At 36.4% G+C, this 13,598-nt stretch overlaps 2 long non-coding RNA genes across 5 annotated transcripts; both read right to left on the bottom strand.

Annotated features, from left to right (window-relative positions):
• Positions 1 to 3,201: 3,201 nt before the first annotated feature.
• LOC139859346 (uncharacterized) lies at positions 3,202 to 5,280 on the bottom strand. The gene is made up of 3 exons (XR_011763136.1): positions 5,102 to 5,280; positions 3,865 to 3,931; positions 3,202 to 3,401 (listed from the first exon to the last, which is right to left on the bottom strand). It is a non-coding gene; the product is annotated as an uncharacterized lncRNA (long non-coding RNA).
• A 5,216-nt stretch (positions 5,281 to 10,496) lies between these two features.
• LOC139859337 (uncharacterized) lies at positions 10,497 to 12,872 on the bottom strand. Of its 4 annotated transcripts, XR_011763135.1 has the most exons (5): positions 12,711 to 12,872; positions 11,986 to 12,027; positions 11,585 to 11,896; positions 11,435 to 11,519; positions 10,497 to 10,896 (listed from the first exon to the last, which is right to left on the bottom strand). It is a non-coding gene; the product is annotated as an uncharacterized lncRNA (long non-coding RNA). The 4 variants fall into 4 exon arrangements; XR_011763133.1 differs by having other exon boundaries at positions 11,986 to 12,872; XR_011763134.1 differs by having other exon boundaries at positions 11,585 to 12,027.
• Positions 12,873 to 13,598: the final 726 nt, after the last annotated feature.

Genomic DNA, 13,598 nt, shown 5'->3' with positions numbered 1-13,598 from the left:
GAGAAGCATAAGCAATGACTTTCGTTCGTTGCATCAATACACACCCAAAACCATGTTTTGAGGCATCGCAATATACAACAAAGTCATCATTGCCTTCGGGAAGTGACAAGATAGGAGCGGTGGTTAGCTTCGTTTTCAAGATTTGGAATGCGGATTCATGTTCGGTCGCCCAAATGAATTTCTTTCCCTTGTGAGTCAATGCGGTTAGAGGACGTGCAACCAAAGAGAAATTTTCGATGAATCTACGATAGTACCCGGCGAGACCCAAAAATTGACGAATGTGAGTAGGAGTAGTAGGAGTCTCCCATTTACTAATGGCTTCGATTTTCGTGGGATCGACTTTAATACCTTGATCACTTACAACATGACCAAGAAATTGAACTTCCTTTAACCAAAATTCACACTTGGAGAATTTGGCATAGAGTTGTTCTTGTCTTAAAAGTTCAAGCACAAGTCGGAGGTGTTCCTCGTGTTCTTCTTCGCTTTTTGAATAGACTAAAATATCATCGATGAACACGATAACGAATTTGTCAAGATACGGTTTGCACACGCGGTTCATAAGATCCATGAACACCGCCGGTGCGTTAGTGAGACCAAATGGCATGACAAGGAATTCATAACTACCATAACGAGTTCGGAAAGCGGTTTTGGAGACATCTTCCCCCTTAACCCTCAATTGATGATAACCCGAGCGGAGATCGATTTTCGAATATACACAAGACCCTTGTAGTTGATCAAAGAGGTCATCGATGCGAGGAAGAGGATATCGGTTCTTAACCGTCAATTTATTTAGTTCACGATAATCAATGCACATTCGTAGGGATCCGTCTTTCTTTTTAACAAACAAAATAGGAGCGCCCCAAGGTGAATGGCTAGGTTGGATAAAACCACGATCAAGTAGTTCTTGGATTTGACTTTGCAATTCTTGCATTTCGGATGGGGCGAGTCTATATGGTGCACGTGCTACGGGTGCGGCCCCCGGAATAAGATCGATTTGGAATTCAACCGGTCGATGAGGCGGAAGACCCGGCAATTCGTCGGGAAATACATCGGAATAGTCACTAACAATTGGCACATCATCGATATGCTTATCATCGGACTCGACTTTCTTAACGTGGGCAAGGATCGCAAAACAACCCTTACGGAGCAGTTTTCTAACTTTAAGGCACGAAACGAGGTTGAGTCTGGTGCAACTCTTATCGCCATAAACAATCAAAGGTTCACCATTCTCGATAGGAATTCGGATTGCGTTAAGATCACAAAGGATGTGAGATTTCGTTTTGGCTAACCAATTCATACCGATTATTACATCAAAGCTTCCTAGTTCCATGGGTATCAAGTCAATTTCAAATTCCTTACCCAAAATGTTTATCGTACACCCTCGGTAATATGTGTTGGCACTTAATAGTTTCCCGTTAGCCACTTCAATGGTATAAGCGGTATCTAATGGAAGAGGTGGAGTGCTAAAAGAATGAGTCAAAGTCTCGGATACAAAGCATTTATCGGCACCCGAATCGAATAAGCAAGAGACATAAGAATTGTTGAGAAGAAACGTACCCGTGACTAGTTCAGTGTCATCCCGGGCTTCCTCGGTGTTGATGTTGAAAGCTCGGCCGCGCGTATTGGTGTTATCTTTCCTTTTCGGGCATGCATTTCTATAATGACCCGTTTGACCACATTCGTAACAAGTGCCCGTCTTTGGTGCATTGGGCCACTTTCGAGCAACGGGAGTGGCACTTTTACAATCGTTGGCCTTATGACCAACTCCTTGGCACCGGTGGCAAATTAACTTGCCACATTCACCAAAGTGATGTTTGTTGCATTTGTTGCAAAGAGGTAGGTTCCCGGCATAACCCTTCTTGCCGTCGAAAGTGAAGGATTTCTTGGCAAAGTTGTTGTTGCTTGATTGGGAGGGTTCCCACTTTCTTTTGTTGCCGCCCGATTTATCCTCGGCCTTAGGTGCCGGAACTACGATTTCGTCAACCGTTTCAATTAGTTGGCGAGCCATGTTCATAGCGGCTTGATGAGTAGTGGGTTTGGATGACATCACCCCTTGTTTGATGCTTTTTGGAAGACCGAGCATGTAGAGCTCAATCCTTTGAGATTCGGGGTTAACAAGATTAGGACACATCAAGGATAGTTCGGCGAAGCGTTGATTATAAGCTTTAAGATCGTTTCCGACCGCTTTCAAAGCTCTTAGTTCTTCCTCAAGTTTTCGGGTTTCTTCGCGCGGAAAATATTCAACAATCATCTTTTCCTTTAGATCGGCCCAAGAGAGGGCATGAGCTTCATCGGTACCCACCGATTGAACATAGGTGTTCCACCATGTTAGAGCAATTCCGGAGAAAGTGTGAGTGGAGTATTTGACCTTGTCTTGGTCCCGACAACCGCTTATGCTAAAGACGGCTTCCGTTTGCTCAAACCATCGGGTGAGCACGACCGGTCCCCCGGTTCCATCAAAAGTGTGAGGTTTGCATCCCATGAAAGCTTTATAGGAGCATCCCTCGTTTGAGTTTCCGGCTCCATTGTTGTTGTTGTTGTTGTTGTTATTGTGGTTGTTATTATTATTGTTGTTGGATGAGTGACCGGCCATGGCCGCATCTACGGCGGTTGCTATCATTCGTTCGAGAGCTTGTTCAGGAGTTTCATTGCGGCGTACACGACGAGGAGCCATTGTTCCTTCAAGACACAAGAATATCATTGATTAGTATTCTCAATAATACTAACCGTGATATAGAATAAAGATAAAGAGAAGTTTTTCCTCGACTCGCCTTAAATTCTTTATGTCATAATGTCGGAACGTTCATATGAGTCACCGTAATATAATCCCGGAAATTATATTACCCTGATTCATATGTGCATTCGACATCATTTCATATAGTCAAGGTGGCGCGTCGATCAAATTAAACAACGTGAGATTAAGATGAACTAAGAGTAGGTATGAGTAGAAGCGTTCGAGTATAAATGCACAAGTAGTCAAGTAATTCCTACTTCAAGTCTATATGCCGGTTGTAGTCTAGACTCACTAATGTACCCTATGACTCGGGGTTGACACCAATGAACTCTAAATCCCTACAACCAACGCTCTGATACCATCTGTAGCGACCCGACCAAACCATGTTTGACGGCGCCGTCTACTTAGGTCCCGTTACGTGGTCATAAGTCTTTAAGACAAAGTTTGACCAAAATATGTCGCCTTCATTTCATAATAAAGATTGTTCCCAAAGTTTACAAGAATTGTTCAACCAATAGTTAAGTTACAACGTTATAATACGAATGAAATCTAGGCGACATGGTTTAAAGTAAAGTCAAAAGACGCTCCATGAAATGCACATATACTCGACATCCAATGCAAGTATCAAATAATGAGCGGAAGCATGTATCATGTATCGTTCAAGGACCTGAGAAAAACATAGAAATCTGTCAACGAAAACGTTGGTGAAATCATAGGTTTAAGTAAGTAAGTACAAGTGAACCACAAGATTTGCATCAATGAAATAATAGTAATACATTCCAAAAGTTTGTTTCACGAGCACCCAATTATCAATGCTTAACATTTCCTTCCATTGAACCCCATCACTTAGTGCTAGAACATACACTGTTTCTCGAAAATATATTTCATTCGTAAACGGTAGCGAACCGTTTGAATGAGGGTTTGTCAAACCCATATGGATCCATACAACATAAGTTCTCGCTTACACCCGGCAAGTGTAACTAATGATAATCGAATTGAGGATTTTGTTCTAAACTCGTATGTAGAATGTTTGTTTTCCTGTACTTGTGTTCACTTAGTAAAAGAAATGTTTATGTTTTCTCATCCCAAATGTAAGTTCAAAAAGAGTAAAAGTGGGACTATGATCTCACCTTGAGTGTACGAGTAGTAAAGTACTTCGACAAGTAAATGTGTGCAAAGAACAATGCTAGTCTTGACCTAAACAATAGGTCGTATCAATAACGGTAAACACGATAGGTCAAAGATGTTCAATTAGTCCTATGGCTCGTTACGACTCAATAATGTAGCATGTGAGTCAAGTTGTCATGTTTCATGCAAGGTACAAGTATAAAAACATGTTAGAACGATTGCACAAGTATTTGGTTAAGTTTGATTAAAAGTCAACTTGGTCGGGTCAAAGTCAACAGAAAAGTCAACGGGGTCGGGTTGGATATCCGACAATTTTTCTAAGTTATATAATCATATATGAGCATGTTGGCCAAGTTTCATGTTAATCGGAGGTCCGTAGCATAGCAAACATTTTCATGTCAAATGACCAAGGCGAACAGTCAGTTTTAGCACAATGGGACGGCGTCCCAAAGAGCTAGACGGCGTCCCACAATGAAGGGTGGGACGGCGTCCTGCCATCCTAGACGGCGTCTAGGTTCAAATGGTGGGACGGCGTCCCAAGTATCTGGACGGCGTCCCAAATGCCTTACAGGCCCTGTTTGCTGAATTTCTCAATTGCACGAACCAAAACACAAACCAACACATTTTACAAACCGCGAACAATTAGAACATGTAGTTTATATCATCGGAAAGCTCTTTCGACAAGGAACGCAACTAAGCACTTTTCATCAAGCAAAAACATCATATACTATAACCGAAATCCCGTCAAGCGATCAATAGAGGTTTATTTTCAAGTTTCAAGTTTATCAATTTTAATTTAAGTTTCGGGAATCCAATTTATACATATGATATGCCGTTTTGAAGGTAATTAAGCATACAACACAACCTAACACTTACAACTAACATTCCATGTCATTCAAATCATTAAAAGTCCATTTTAAGTTCATGAAACCTTAATCTAAATTCACCAAATTTCATAATCAAGTTTAGGAGGTTTCATTAATCAAACTATACATCATAATGAAGCTAGTAACACTAGAAACACAATTAAAACATGATCTCTTAGCATCAAACAACATATGAACACTCAAATTTCAAGATCAACACACCAAAATTCAAGTTCATGCTAGTTACACTAAAACAACGAGATCGAGCATATAAATCACATAAACAAACTAGACTCGAGCCATAGACACTAATTAACAACCTTATAACTTAAAAATCTCAAGAACACAAGAATTAGTGATTTTAGAAAGTTACCCAAAATTGATGAAATCGGTATGGAAACGAAGAGGAGATCACGAGGAGTTCAAATATGCAATTTGTTTTGATCGAATCCTTCTTGAACGAATTTGGATGATGATTGAAGGTTTGAGGGTTTTGAGAGAAAAAGGGTGAAGTATTATTTGGGAGGTGATAAAATGAATGGAGAGGAAAGAGTTGACTAGTTGACCTAGTCATCTCTTTCTCCATTTGGCAACTTTAGTCCCTCAACTTAGGAAACGGGTACGGGAATTACCTAAACGAGATAATTCAAACGCGTATTAACGAGATGTGTTATAAACATATAACGGAACTTAAATAGTTAAACGGAAAAGTAAATGGAAAAAGGCGGGATGTTACAACTAAACGTTACTTAACGTTACTTCACGTTACATAACGTTACTTAACGTTACTTCACGTTACATAACGTTACTTAACGTTACTTAACGTTACTTGATGTAACTTAACGTTACTTCACGTTACTTAACGTTACTTGACGTTACTTAAACGTTAGTTAACGTTACTTGACGTTAGTTAACGTTACATGACGTAACTTCACGTTACTTAACGTTACTTGAGGTAACTTAACGTTACTTAACGTTATTTAATGTTACTTCATGTAACTTAACGTTACTTAACGTTACTTGACATTACTTGACGTTAGTTAACGTTACTTGACGGTTACTTGACGTTAGTTGACTTTAATTGACGTTAGTTAACGTTAGTTAACGCTACTTGACGTTAGTTAACGTTATTTGACGTTACTTAACGTTAATTGATGTAACTTCACGTTACTTAACGTTACTTGACGTTACTTAACGTTACTTGACGTTACTTAACGTTAGTTAACGTTACTTGACGTTATTTGACGTTAGTTAACGTTACTTGACGTTACTTAACGTTACTTGACGTCTTAACGTTACTTAACGTTACTTGACATAACTTAACGTTATTTGATGTTACTTAACGTAACTTAACGTTACTTGACGTTACTTAACGTTACTTAGCATTAGTTGACATTAGTGAACGTTACTTGACGTTAGTTAACTTTACTTGATGTAACTTCATGTTACTTGATGTTACTTAATGTAACTTGAAATTACTTGACGTACCTTCACGTAACTTAACGTTACTTGACGCTACTTTACGTTACTTCACGTTACTTGACGTTACTTATTGTTACTTGACGTTACTTAACGTTACTTGACGTTAGTTGACGTTAGTTAACGTTACTTGACGTTAGTTAACGTTACATGACGTTACTTAACGTTACTAGATGTAACTTCACGTTACTTAACGTTACTTGACGTTACTTAACGTTACTTGATGTTACTTGACGTTACTTGACGTTAGTTAACGTTACTTGACGTTAGTTGACGTTAGTGAACGTTACTTGACGTTAGTTAACGTTACTTGACGTTACTTAACGTTACTTATCGTTACTTGACGTTACTTAACGTTACTTGACGTGACGTAATGTTACTTGACGTTACTTGACGTTACTTGACGTTAGTTGACGTTACTTAACGTTACTTGACATAACTTAACGTTACTTGATGTTACTTAACGTTACTTGACGTTACTTGACGTTACTTCACGTTACTTGACGTAACTTAACGTTACTTAACGTTACTTGACGTAACTTAACGTTACTTGACGTTACTTAACGTTACTTCACGTTACTTCACGTAACTTAACGTTACATGTCGTTACTTAAACGTTAGTTAACGTTACTTGACGTTAGTTAACGTTACTTAACGTTACTCGACGTTACTTGACGTTACTTGACGTTAGTTAACGTTACTTGACCTTACTTGACGTTAGTTGACGTTAGTTAATGTACTTGACGTTAGTTCACGTTACTTGATGTGACCTAATGTTACTTGATGTTAATTGACGTTACTTAACGTTACTTGACATAACTTAACGTTACTTGATATTACTTAACGTAACTTAACGTTACTTGACGTTACTTGACATTACTTCACGTTACTTGACGTAACTTAACGTTACTTCACGTTACTTAACGTTACTTGACATTACTTGACGTAACTTAACGTTACTTGATGTTACTTAACGTAACTTAAAGCTACTTGACATTACTTAACGTTACTTCACGTTACTTCAAGTTACTTGACGTTACTTAACGTTACTTGACGTAACTTAACGTTACTTGACGTTAGTTGACGTTAGTTAACGTTACTTGACGTTAGTTAACGTTACATGGCGTTACTTAACGTTACTTGATGTAACTTCACGTTTCTTAACGTTACTTGACGTTACTTAACGTTACTTGATGTTACTTGACGTTACTTGACGTTAGTTGACGTTACTTGACGTTACTTGACGTTAGTTGACGTTAGTTAATGTTACTTGACGTTAGTTCACGTTACTTGACGTTAGTTCATGTTACTTGACGTTACTTGACGTTATTTAACGTTACATGACGTTACTTAACGTTACTTGATGTGACCTAATGTTACTTGACGTTACTTGATGTTACTTAACGTTACTTGACATAACTTAACGTTACTAGATGTTACTTAACGTAACTTAACGTTACTTGACGTCACTTGACGTTACTTAACGTAACTTAACGTTACTTGACGTCACTTGAAGTTACTTAGCGTTACTTGACGTTAGTTGACGTTAGTTAACGTTACTTGACGTTAGTTAACGTTACTTAACGTTACTTGATGTAACTTCACGTTACTTGATGTTACTTAACATTACTTGACGTTACTTGATGTTACTTGATGTTACTTGATGTTACTTAACGTTACTTGACGTTACTTGACGTAACTTAACGTTACTTAACGTTACTTGACGTAACTTAACGTTACTTGACGTTACTTAACGTTACTTGACGTTAGTTAATGTTACTTAACGTTACTTCACGTAATTTAACGTTACTTCACGTTACTTAACGTTACTTCACGTTACTTGACGTTACTTAACGTTAGTTGTCGTAACTTAACGTTACTTGACGTTAGTTGACGTTAGTTAACGTTACTTGACGTTATTTAACGTTACTTGATGTAACTTCACGTTACTTAACGTTACTTGACGTAACTTAACGTTACTTGACGTTAGTTAACGTTACTTGACGTTAGTTAACGTTACTTGATGTTACTTAACGTTACTTAACGTTACTTTACGTGACGTAATGTTACTTGACGTTACTTGACGTTATTTAACCTTACTTGACATAACTTAACTTTACTTTATGTTACTTAACGTTACCTGACGTTACTTGACGTTACTTCACGTTACTTGACGTAACTTAACGTTTCTTAACGTTACTTAACGTTACTTCACGTTACTTAACGTTACTTAACGTTACTTGATGTAACTTAACGTTACTTGACGTTAGGTGACGTTACTTGACGTTAGTTAACGTTACTTGACTGTTACTTGACGTTAGTTGATGTTAGTTAACGTTACTTGACGTTAGTTAACGTTATTTGACGTTACTTAACGTTACTTGATGTAACTTCACGTTAGTTAACGTTACTTGACGTTACTTGACGTTAGTTAACGTTACTTGACGTTAGTTGACGTTAGTTAACGTTACTTGACGTTACTTAACGTTACTTGACGTCTTAACGTTACTTAACGTTACTTGACACAACTTAACGTTATTTGATGTTACTTAACGTAACTTAACGTTACTTGACGTTACTTAACGTTACTTAGCGTTAGTTGATGTTAATTGACGTTAGTGAACGTTACTTGACGTTAGTTAACGTTACTTGATGTAACTTCATGTTACTTGATGTTACTTAATGTTACTTGACGTTACTTGACGTTACTTGACGTACCTTCACGTAACTTAATGTTACTTGACGCTACTTAACGTTACTTCACGTTACTTGACGTTACTTATTGTTATTTGACGTTACTTAACGTTACTTGACGTTAGTTGGCGTTAGTTAACGTTACTTGAAGTTAGTTAACGTTACATGACGTTACTTAACGTTACTTGATGTAACTTCACGTTACTTAACGTTACTTGACTTTACTTGACGTTACTTGACGTTACTTGACGTTAGTTAACGTTACTTGACGTTAGTTAACGTTAGTTGACGTTAGTGAACGTTACTTGACGTTAGTTAACGTTACTTGGCGTTACTTAACGTTACTTGACGTTACTTGACGTTACTTAACGTTACTTGACGTGACGTAATGTTACTTGACGTTACTTGATGTTACTTGACGTTACTTAACGTTACTTGACGTTACTTCACGTTACTTGACGTAACTTAACGTTACATAACGTTACTTCACGTTACCTAACGTTACTTAACGTTACTTGACGTTACTTAACGTTACTTGACGTTACTTAAACGTTAGTTAACGTTACTTGACGTTAGTTAACGTTGCATGACGTTACTTAACGTTACTTGACGTAACTTCACGTTACTTAACGTTACTTGACGTTACTTAACGTTACTTGACGTTACTTGACGTTAATTAACATTACTTGACCTTACTTGACGTTAGTTGACGTTAGTGAACGTTACTTGACGTTAGTTCACGTTACTTGACGTTACTTAACGTTACTTGACGTTACTTAATGTTACTTGATGTGACCTAATGTTACTTGACATTACTTGACGTTACTTAACGTTACTTGACATAACTTAACGTTACTTGATGTTACTTAACGTTACTTGACGTTACTTAACGTTAATTAGCGTTACTTGACGTTAGTTAACGTTACTTAACGTTACTTGATGTAACTTCACGTTACTTGAATTGTCACCCACACATGTTAGAAGGAAACCCAATTCACGATGATGTTGACAGTACTATTGAAGGTTGAGAAAACCCCCAGAGACCTTCGTAAGTCGCATTGATGTTGGTACTATCATCAAATGTTGGAAACTCGATACTTGGAGTGAGAATCGAACCAGCGTTGACAGTACCCCGAGTTGGATCTCAGCTCATACCACTGAAGTCAAGTTTGTGGTAAGATACTTATCATTACATATACAATATCTTACATTATATTCTTTTCTTTTTTATCGTATTTTGTTTTTTCACTAAAAAAACTCACAAAATATAATAGTATGGACGGAACGAAATAGATATAAGCCTGTTTTTGGTTTTGACTTTAAACTTTCTTTACATAAGATCAATGGATTTTTTTTTTCTATATTGATTCGGTTCGGTTCATGGTTCACATCATAATTGTTGATCGGAAAAAATGACCGGAAAAATGACACAATGAAGGTTACACATGGAATTTACAACTCACTAAGAAAATGATTTAAAAATGACGCATGTTAGATATTACTTGGGTTGTAACTATTTTTTATAAGACACAGCCTTTTAAACACCAAGTTAAAATTAAAGTCTTTAGTAGACTAAGAAAAAGAAGATATTCCATTTACTTAAAAACTAGAACCGGTACAGGCCGCGCTGCGGCGGCTACGTTTTGATTTATTTTTCCTAATGTTTTAGTAAGAGAGGTTTTTTTATCCTTCAATACGGTGATACACAAAATCACAAAATGGCTATGTGTAGTAACATGGTGTCTGCTAAAGGTATATAGCGTTAAGTTTATACATAGACAAAAATGATTACGCTAATAGGTTGCTTTGTTACAAACTTTGTCACTCTTTTTTGGCTTCTTGTTCTTCGGTTCCTGGAAAAGCACTCTTTTGGTGGGCAGATTAGTTGCCTGTTCTTGTTCCTTGTTTGAGGGTGTGGAAGTGTTGATGCTATATATAAAATGGGTTTAACTCTTTTGAAGATCCCATGCCCTAATGTTTAAATATACCATCAACCTGGAGTTATAATAATTGTTAAGTTGGACTATTTTGCATAAGAATATACACATAAATTTCATACACATAAGCTCACAAAAGTTAAATATTAACTGAAAGAAAAATGCAAATAATACCACTCTATGATAGATGAAACAAATTTCTACAAAATTTGTCATCAGACAAATTAAACATTTAATTTCAAAGGAAAAAAGTACCACCAAATCCAAGGTTCTTAGTCTAATGAAGGAAATCAAATTTACTCTGTCATTTTGACCAACACATAGTTTACATCAAAATTAGTACATTTAAATTTTTTCACACCCAAATAAGTAAGCTATTCGAATGTAAAATCTTAGTACTAACCAATTAATCTATAATGTTAACATGAAAATCACATAAAGCTCAGATCATGTAATATATATAGTTCATGTAGAATGTTGTCTAGTATTCACATATGCTTTTTATAACATCTTCTAATAAAACTAAGGAAAATTTGTATAGAAGATTTGTAGGCTAGGTTAATTTACAACTAATGGGTGGTTAAAAAAAGACAAACCTAAGGTTGTGTTCAGTGTCTGGTAGTACAACTCGATGTTGTTGTCTACTTGGCCAATGGTTCCCGCGTAATTGAATTTGGCGTGCTGCAAAGAAATTTGTTGTTAGTGTCATGGGTAAACAAATGTATTTATGTTGTTAGTGTACTGACCATGTAATTTTCTGGGTTTCTGCATAGAAATTCTGCCCGGGGGAGTATGGTTTTCACCACAACGATTGGTTTAATTTTATGTGGGTTTCAAACGGACTCTCATTTTAGAACTGAAATACACCCTGTCCTGACCCGGTAAATTTCTAAGTTTTTGGCTAACGTCACAACCTTGATGCTGCTCGATTATAACTCATATATGTGCCTGACTGCAGTTCGTACACGTGCTAACTACAGCCATGTTGAGCGTTAATTGCAGTCCTGCTATACTCTGATTGCAGTAGTAATGTGCGTTGATTACAGCCATGTTAGATGCTACTTTGAAACAACAGAATAGTATATTAATATATTTGCAACTACCAATTTTAGTTCACTATCAGTTAAAGAAAGATAAAAAAGTATACCTTGACAATCAGCGGATCAGAAAACCAAGTTGGATGAAGCATCTACGTTTTTCATTACCAAAAAGCAATACATAAACATTACCAGTATCAACAATTGCTAAATCTTCCATTAATTGTTGAGTTAACAACAATCATAAGTGACTTCCAAATGATATTACTACCAAGTAAAACAACTATAATAGACAGTAGCAGTTACTAAACAAATGGCGACCAATAAAGGACAAACCTATAGATTGATCAATAAATTGAATCATACCTTCAGACATAGCTAGTACCAATATGGTGTTTCCATTTATAAGCGACCAGCTTAAACATTTTGATTAATATCTAAACACTCTAACACCATACAACCTTGAACGTTTACACATAGTAACTTAAATAGGAATTTCGTACACAAATTTAGATACAAATAATAACAATAATTTATTATTTTGGTCGTTAGTAAATATTGAAGGCTCATTTTGACGGTAACACATTAACTTTCTAACTCTTTTAGTCTTTTATATTTATATTTCCGAGTAATATTTATTATTATTATTATTATGCATTCAAAACTGGATAAAAATGTTTGATATAAGTCAAACCAACTCAAATGTGTCAAACATGTACCCATATTGACATGTTACCAAACCTGCACAAACTGCCCATATTGCCACTTAGGCAAATAATGAGTAACCAATGTCTCAGTCTTTTCTTATATATTAGTTGAATATATTTTTCCTAACCTGAACAGTTGCAATCACAATGAGGTGGAACTAAAATGAATCTCAAAGAACGTAGTCGAGTTATAAACGCCTAGATGCAATGAACCATTGCATTGATTGTTAGCAACCCGTCCATGACTGGATAAGCGTAAACTCTACCAATGTAGAGACCATTCAGAAGCTAGCTCTGCAACAAATGCATCAGCAAATAAGAATCAAATTGAAACTAAAAAAGGATTACCAATTTTAAAAAATTTTATGACGTTGATTTAAAAATGTCATTAATCATTTTAACACCATGGTACTGAAATCAATACTCAAACTACACCATCTCGAAATCAAATAGAAAGTTAATCGAAGATTCTAATAGCTTAAAAAGTAGAGCAACAAACTTTGTTATCTTGATTATATGGGTTGAAAACCGATGCACTAATAAATCATTTTAACACTATCATCATCAAATTAAAGTCAGGCTTTGCAGCAAATGCATACTTACTTTATATCATTATATATAAGTTAAAATCACAAAAGAATTTTTCAAAGTAACAATCAACAAATATTATCATGCATAGAAGAAAAAGGAAAGTCAGTTGAGGATCCATGTCACTGAAGATAAATGCTAAAATTGAAAACATAGATAAATGTGAAATGACGTAGGTGATGAAATTGGGAATCAGTGAAAAATATTTTTGATAGGCTTTAAAGGAGAATAGTACTGTATGTTTATTCTCTCCCTCATCAGGTGTAGCGAGAAAGAGAGAGTCCACAGCTTATCACAATAGCTGCTACACAACAAACCCTAATTTCACCCGATTTCAACAGATCAAGAAAAAAACTTGCGGGGATAGCCGGTCCCTCCCATGTATTTGTGTCATGGGAGAGTTATAGGTTCGATACTCAGCTATTTTC

Source organism: Rutidosis leptorrhynchoides, chromosome 1 (genome assembly GCF_046630445.1).
Source record: "Rutidosis leptorrhynchoides isolate AG116_Rl617_1_P2 chromosome 1, CSIRO_AGI_Rlap_v1, whole genome shotgun sequence".
Lineage (NCBI taxonomy): Eukaryota > Viridiplantae > Streptophyta > Magnoliopsida > Asterales > Asteraceae > Rutidosis > Rutidosis leptorrhynchoides.
The sequence above is the reverse complement of the archived record's forward strand: the minus strand, read 5'-3'. Positions and strand labels throughout refer to the sequence as shown.